This window comes from Sphaerodactylus townsendi, linkage group LG03 (assembly GCF_021028975.2).
Source record: "Sphaerodactylus townsendi isolate TG3544 linkage group LG03, MPM_Stown_v2.3, whole genome shotgun sequence".
Taxonomy (NCBI): domain Eukaryota; kingdom Metazoa; phylum Chordata; class Lepidosauria; order Squamata; family Sphaerodactylidae; genus Sphaerodactylus; species Sphaerodactylus townsendi.
In genome coordinates this window covers 150,645,390-150,652,979 of record NC_059427.1, presented here as the reverse complement: position 1 = coordinate 150,652,979, position 7,590 = coordinate 150,645,390, and positions in this window count along the sequence as shown.

Here is a 7,590-nt window from a genome sequence, read left to right as displayed (position 1 = left end):
AGCGACTGAAGCCTGTATGCCTGATGGCCAACAACAAGGACATAGGTAAGAGGGGTTCTCAGGTTCAAATCCCCCCCCCCGGGGAACACATAAAGGACATTTGCCCAGGGCGGAGCCCTATTGCATCATGTGGGGGGGCGCTGGCAAATTTCTTCCTACACTTCGTACCCGCACGGCCCAAGGCATGGTGCAGCCTCTGCCGGGACTATGGGGAATTATGAGGAAGGAGGAGACGTATACTCCTCCCCTAATCGCTTCAAGGCCAAACCTAACAGAAGCAAAGAGCATTTTATCTCAGCCATTGGTACGCTGCTTGAGAATTTACAAGCCTGGCATTCCCTCGGTGCACACAATTTCAGACTCATACCCCATCCTCGCGCCTTCCTCCACCGTACCTACCGGCCCCAAACACATCAACCACGAAGCGGAGTTCAGCATCCGCCACAGCTCTAGAGTGAGAAGCTGTCTCTAAACCTCTTTATTCTAGTTTTGATAGACCTATATATGCGATCGCAATGGGATGGTAACTTGGATTCCAAAAGAGTGTGCTGGATGAGATAGGTCTCGAGGAATATTTTAGACTTTCTTTGAATGACTTTAGGAATTGTAGAGTTCTTCCAAGGAGGAAGGGCAGCCGATGTCCCTCTGTCGCAGTAGTGAAGTCACCCTTTGGAAGCCTTCCTATCACCGCTGTGCAGCACTGGAGAACTGTGCAACTGGAGAGGGGCCTGTGCACACACCCCTGGGCCTTGTGCTCACTGCCTAATACTCCTCCCTCGGCATGCTGAGGCCAGCCCCACTCAGAAGCTTGTGTCTACTCCAAAGAGGTGTACAGCTGGCCAGGCACACCAAGAGTGAATGTTCATCCCCTGGATATTATACTGAGAGGAGGATCGCGCAAAACATATCCTTGTGCTGCCCGGTGAGTGACCCTCCCACCCGCCAGGTGAGGGGGGTAGCATAGAGACCCATGGAGGGAATCTGAGTCCGCCGGGCCCAGTTTTTTCCCCAGCTATGCCTCTGGTGTCATGTTCTGAATTTTAAAAAGATACAGCAGCGCCCGGAGAAGTGCTGCTGGCACCTGCACATATAGCCTGGAGCCTCTCTGGGTCACAGTCCACTTCATCAGGCAGACCTTATGATGCAAAACTTCATTCTGGGGAATTGTGCCGTGACGGGCAGGTTTTCAAAGATTGGGGGGAGGAGGTTAGCGAAGCGGGTGTGAATCTTAATGTCAGGGGGGGTGGGGCAAAGAGAGGCATTGATGTGTCCTGAACTTTCTTTGGAAGGGAAGAATTAGAGATAAACAAAACATGCAGAAATACAGTAGCAGTCCACCTAGAAGCAGTGCGTCTTTATGCTGTAGCATAAATGATTTGCCACGATTGCTTAGCGGGCATTCTGAGGGACATGTTGTCTCGAATTTCTCCGTTTGGGGCAGCTTGAGGAGTGAAAGTAGGAGGTTAAAGAGCTCACATGTAACATAATCATGGAGGAACAGGTTTGATTCGCTCTGCGCCCTGAGCTGTGGAGGAAGGCTTATATGGGGGATTCAGATTCAGCCTGTGCACTCCACACACGCCAGCTGGGTGACCTTGGAGGCGAGTCACAGCTTCTCCCGGGGCTCTCAGCCACACCACACCTCCTGAGGGTGCTTGTTGTGAGGGGAAGGGGGGGGGGGCAAAGGAGTTAATCAGCCCTTTGGAGGTCTCCTGCAGGAGAGAAAGGGGGATATAAATCATAAGAACATGGAGAACATAGAGGGAACTAGCTCTTTCTGGATCAGACCAGAGGTTATCTAGTCCAGCATTCTGCGCTACTTCGCGAGTGGCCCACCAGGTGCCTTTAGGGCGCTCACATGCCCGGATGATCTTGAAGAAAGCAGCTAGCCCTTCTGCTGCTGCTGCTGCTCCTGGAGCACCCTGGTCTGCTATAGCATTTGCAATCCGAGATCAGGAGGAGGATCAGATTGTAGCCATAGATTGACTTCTCCTCCCTATAAATCTGTCCAAGCTGCCTTTAAAGCTATCTGGGTTAGTGGCCATCACCACCTCCTGTGGCAGCATATTTCAAACACCAATCACCGTTGCGTTGAAGAAGTGTTTCCTTTTATTAGTCCTAATTCTTCCCCCCAGCATTTTCAATGAATGCCCCCCTAGTTTCTAGTATTGTGAGAGAGTTTCTCTCTGTCAGCATTTTTTCTACCCCATGCATAATTTTATAGACTTCAATCATTATCCCCCCCCTCAGGCGTCTCCTCTCCCGACCTAAAAAAAAGTCCCAAAGCTGCAGCTGTCTCCTCATGGTAAGGAGTGCTCCAATCCTTCAATCATCCTCGTTTGCCCTTCCTCTTGCACTTTTTTATCTCCCGATGGGAGTATCAGCGGATGGCGTGTCAAACTCTGCTTCTTCTTCTCTCTCCTTATAGCTGAGAGAATCAAGATGAGGGATGAGGATTTCTTTGATGATGAGATTCGATTTCAAGTCCGGAAGGCGTCTTCCCTGAGAGCTGGCTGTGGAGCGCGGTCACTGGGGGGGCAGACGCGGACGTAAGAAGTGAACCAAAGGAACTTTGCGCAGGAGTCCCCTCCCGCTTTCATGCACCCAGGGGAGGTGGCAGAAGTGTTAACTCCAGTTATCAGATTCTGTGTGTCTTGGGCAGCTTTAGATCCAGGAGGCAACTTAAAGTTGTGAAGCAGGTGTCACAAGTGGAGGGCCCCAGATCTGGAGGAAAATCCTTCCCTCTCTCAGCAGTCCAAGGAATCCAGCTGGCAGCAAGGCTCACGCTGCTCCTGTTGCCTAAGCGGAGGCCTGTAACAAAGATTCAGAACCCAAATGTTTACATTTCTTGCCTGCGTTCACCTCTCTTTATTCTCTCAATAAGCAAGGTCATTTTTTGTCTCCTGCAGAAAGCGGATTGCTGCTACGTTTCCGTCCCCACCTGCCTGGGAGCTCCTGGCAGTGAGCATAATATACGCTGATATGAATTGAACTGAAACCTCATGACTTCTGCCAGTCCCATTTGGAACCCATAAACTCCCAAAGGCCTTCCTTTAATTATCCTTGGCTTCCCTGCGTGCCCAATTCCCACATTCATCTGTTTGATCATCCATCTCTTCGCGCAAGCCTGTGTCTTTCTATCTGTCTTCTACATTTCCCAGTTCAAGGTTGCTGGGTTGATGACCAAGCTAGTGATTGAAATGGATGTTGATCTTTGATGGACAGTTTGAACAGCATCTTGGGAAGCCTAGCTCAAACATGCAAGAGAAAAAATGAGCTGTAAATTACTTGGGAGAGATCACATTTTTAAAAGTGCCCCTCTTGGCGAATAGAAGCAAGGCTCAGCTGGCGTGATATTTGTATTAGTTTGGCTGGGTTTCTAGTCGCGGAGTTTCCTATTTTAATGACTGACCATTCAAAGCTGGAAGGCAACTTGAAGTGGGAGCAGCCCATTCTATTTATGTTTATTTTTTACTTTCATCTACCTTCCTCCTGTGCTGCAAGGCCCAAGGTGGCTTTTTTTTGTTCATTTCTAAACCAAACGCTTCGATAAACAACACTTCATCGCCTGGCATGTGGATCCAGGGGCGTGGGGTATAAGATTTTTTTATGGGGTTAGAGTTGGTGGCCACTGCCCCACCGCCCAGAGACATGGCCATGCCTCCTGGCCCCGCCCTGGCCCAAGCTTATAAAGCAGCTCTCGAGGCCAGGGGCCGGCGGGGCTCACCCTGCTCTCCCCTGCCCCCACCAGCTGGGCTCCCAGCCAGCAACGGCCGTAGTTCACTTCTGCCCTCCCCTCTGGGCCCCAGAGGCATAGAGGGAAAATGGAGCCGGTGCAAAATCTGAGTCCCCGCCCCAGCCCAGCAGCTGCTGTGATGCTGGAATCCACCCCAAGTGGCATCACTTTCAATGGTGTGTTTAAACTAGAGAGCCCAAATTCTCCTTTTAAATCCACCTTAAAGGGAGAATCTTGGGGTCCCCCGTTTAAACAGCATCACCCCTCAATGTGGCATAGTGGTTAAGAGCAGAGTGCATTCTAATCCCTGGAGGATCCGAGTTTGATTCCCGGTCCTGCTGCTTGACTTGATGGCACCACGATTACTATTGAAATGCTGGGGTCTGAATCTCAGGTCTTCTACAATTGTCCTTCATGGATCTCTTCCACCCAAGCGAGGAATTGTCTTTCAGTTCAATATTGAAGCTCCAAGCCTGAGTTTTAAGGTCTATGAAGAAGACAGCCTTCCAAATCCTGTCATCTCTGTCCCACCCACCTTTCTCCCTCTCCAGTTTTCCTTTTCACCAACAGTGATCCAAATTTGCCTTCTCGGGGATCTGTGTCTCAGAACCTCTCTCCCAAATTCTGCAGTCTTCCAAAGTTTCCACATCTCCCTGAGACTGCGTGTACTCAGTGAAGCTTGCTTTGAACAGATCGAGCTCCGTCCAGTTCTGCCTGGCGTGAGTACCTGCCCTGAGCACTCTCAGCAGTGGGAAACTGCGGGCTTCCCCTTGGGGTGTGCCTTTGCTCACTTCTCCCAGGGTCTCTCAGCTGTATAGGCCAGGAGAGAATTATCCTTTCTTCAATATTACCTTGGTGCACAAACTCAAGATTCACAACCCCAAAGAGTGCAAAAACTCAAAGATAGGTGTTATCAGGAAGCTTACCTTCCAAGGGGCAGAGTTCTGAGGGCATGGTGGGGGGCATTCTGGGGTGGAGACGGGGAGGCGTCGAGGTGGGATGGGAGTGAGGGAAGGGCGCACCAGTTCACCAGGGGTTTCCACATACCTCTCGCCTCCTGGATGCTCCTAGCATCTTTAGAGACAGATTAGTCCTCATAGGTTTTAAATTGGCTCCAATTGTATTGCATAGAGATGGGCCAAACAACTCTAGAAACTTTGGCATGGATAAGGGCCATAAAATGACTGGCTGCATATACATTTTCTGAGTAGGATCCAATGGCTATATTCCCCCTCCTCATGTCTTCCCATCAGATCACTTTTATTTTCAGAATGGTACTACTTTGATCTTTAGAAAGGAGTTGGAAGCTATTGGTTTCCCCTTGGAATCACTCCTTCATACGCTCACAAAGGGTGGGAAGCCTTCCAGACTAATAGTTAAGAATAGGCTCTTGGATCTTGATTTTTCATAATTTGACTCTTGCTGCCAAAAGACAACCTGTTCTCCAACTACATTTATTAATCCCATCGTGGAATTATGTGCTAGCCAACTATATCTTAAGATCTGCTGATTAATCCCACCCAGAGGAAAGGAGCCTTGGCTGCTGCAAGATGTGTGTGCTGCCCATCCTTGGCGAGGCTCTGCTGGAGGGAAGATTGCAGATTATGGAGACGATGTAAAAGGGTTTGTTCATGTAGTATGACTCACCGGTTAGAAACACTTGACCATTCTCTGTTTCTATGCCCTAAATATATATAATCATCGCCTGAAATACATAGATTTCCATTTTTCACCAATGTTCTCAATTAACGAGTGTTATAAGGTACCCCCATCTCCTGAACAGCTCTGATGTGCTCTTTTATGAGAAACTGTGGCAAATTTTATGCTGGAAATTAGTAATTTTAACTGCACTTCACCCAACCTTGTTTTGTATGCCAATAAAGACGTATGTTGTGTTGTGTTGTGTTGTGTTGTGTGTTGTGTTGTGTATGTGTGGCTCCTTCTTGATTAATCAAGCAAAATGTATTAAAAAAAGTCAACACTTAAATTAAAGAATTAAAATTAAAGCGAGGATTGAAAATAGCGAGTTGCTCCCCTTTCCCCCCTTTTGGAGGCCTTGGTATATCCTAGAGCCTGCTGAGGGGCATCTGCTCTCCATCCACTGTGGGTAGCAAAGGGAAACTGAAAAACGGAGTGGACGTGCCAGGGGAGACTCAGGTCCCAGTCCATTGTACACTGGTGCCTTAGAGACATGCTAATGTCATCTATAGCAGTTTGTTGCCCATAGTGGCTGGGAGCTGGGGACAAAGGTGGCGAAGGTGCTTTCTGGGTTGAGGTAAGGCTTTTCTGTTGGGAAGAGACTCGCTACTCTCCGAGGAGCCTAATAGTGATTCTCAACAGAGCTCTTAGGTGTGAATGCGAAGGTTGCCAACAAGAAGTACGGGAGCCTTTGTGTGGGAGGCACTGTTCAAAGATCACTTCTATTTTGTACCAGGGAGGCGATACCATGGCTCTAGGAATTAAGCCGATGCTGTGATGTCACTACCAAGTACACACACTGGAAGTGATGTCACAGAGTCATCATCTAGCATTACTCCCAGTCCCTGCACATTATTTTTTTTTTTTTTGCTGAAGAGACCCATGAAGGTCATGACCATTTCTGGAAAAAAATAAGAAAGCGTGTCTATTCTACTACCGAGTACCTAAGTGCATTAACAGAGTGAGTAAGCTGCAGTACTGCCATCAAAAGCCTATACTCATATACTGAGTTCTTAATCCCAACGAAGTCAGTTCAAATTAATAAGCCAGTTCAAGGTTGACTCAGCCTTCCTATCCTTCCAAGATTAGTAAAAATGAGGGTATTTAACTCGCTTTGAGAATTAGAATTGTAGATGACTGGGAAGACAATGACAAACCACCCTGCAAAGCACAGTCTGCCTAATAATGCGTGATATGATGTCACCCTATGGGTCAATGTGGCCGATGTTTGCATAAGGGGAAGCACCTTTAAGCAGTGCAGAAATTATCATATCCAGTTGCATGCACAAATTTGCTTAGAGTTCACTACATTTTTTGTACCTAGTCTATTTCACTGCGTTTGTGCACCACAGCAACTTGTCTGGTTCTTATCTTATGGAGTCCTAGGTTTTACTATGTGAAACTAGATGGGGATACATGGGAGCAGATGGGCCTTATCTTCACAAAGACCCAGCTGAATTAGGTGGCCATGCTGGGGAGGTGAGGGGAGGGGCCCCTGGCATCTGGACATGGCCTGCACCTGCCCTAGGCGAGGAGGAGGAAGGGGGAGGAGGGTGAGAGGTATGCAAGGGGGGGAGGGGGTAGGAAGGGAGAAGTGAGAGTGAGTGAGGGGTGGCATGCAAGGGAGTAGGAAGGGAGAGGGGCCCACCCACCCTAAGCTTGTGGAGGGGAGGTGGTATGCAAAGGGAGGAGGAGGGAGGGAGGAGGGTGGCATACCAAAGGATAGAAAGGAGAGGGAGGAGGGTTATGGAGTGGGATTCTGACCTACCAGAATATTTATTTAAAATCCTATCTCCAAGCTCTCCTCTCTGCAGTAGCAGATCTCACCTCTACCTGTTACGGTGCTTTGACCGTCATGTTAGCCCTCAAGTACACATACCCACATCTGCTCCGATACTTCTTTTCCATGTGACAGAGAGGAGTGCGTTCAGGTGGAAAAGAGGCCCTGCATCCCCTTGAGAGATTGCAGGTACAGGAAAAAGAACGACAGAGGTGTAAGATCTGGAAAAGGAATGCCTGTGGGGAAGGTGTATATAAAACAGTTCAAGCGTGTGATGTTTGTAACCTTTAGAAAACTACCTCCGATGGTTTCATCTTGTTCTAAATATGGTGGCCGGATGAATTTAGCCTTTTTTCAAATTCAGAAGGAAAACTAA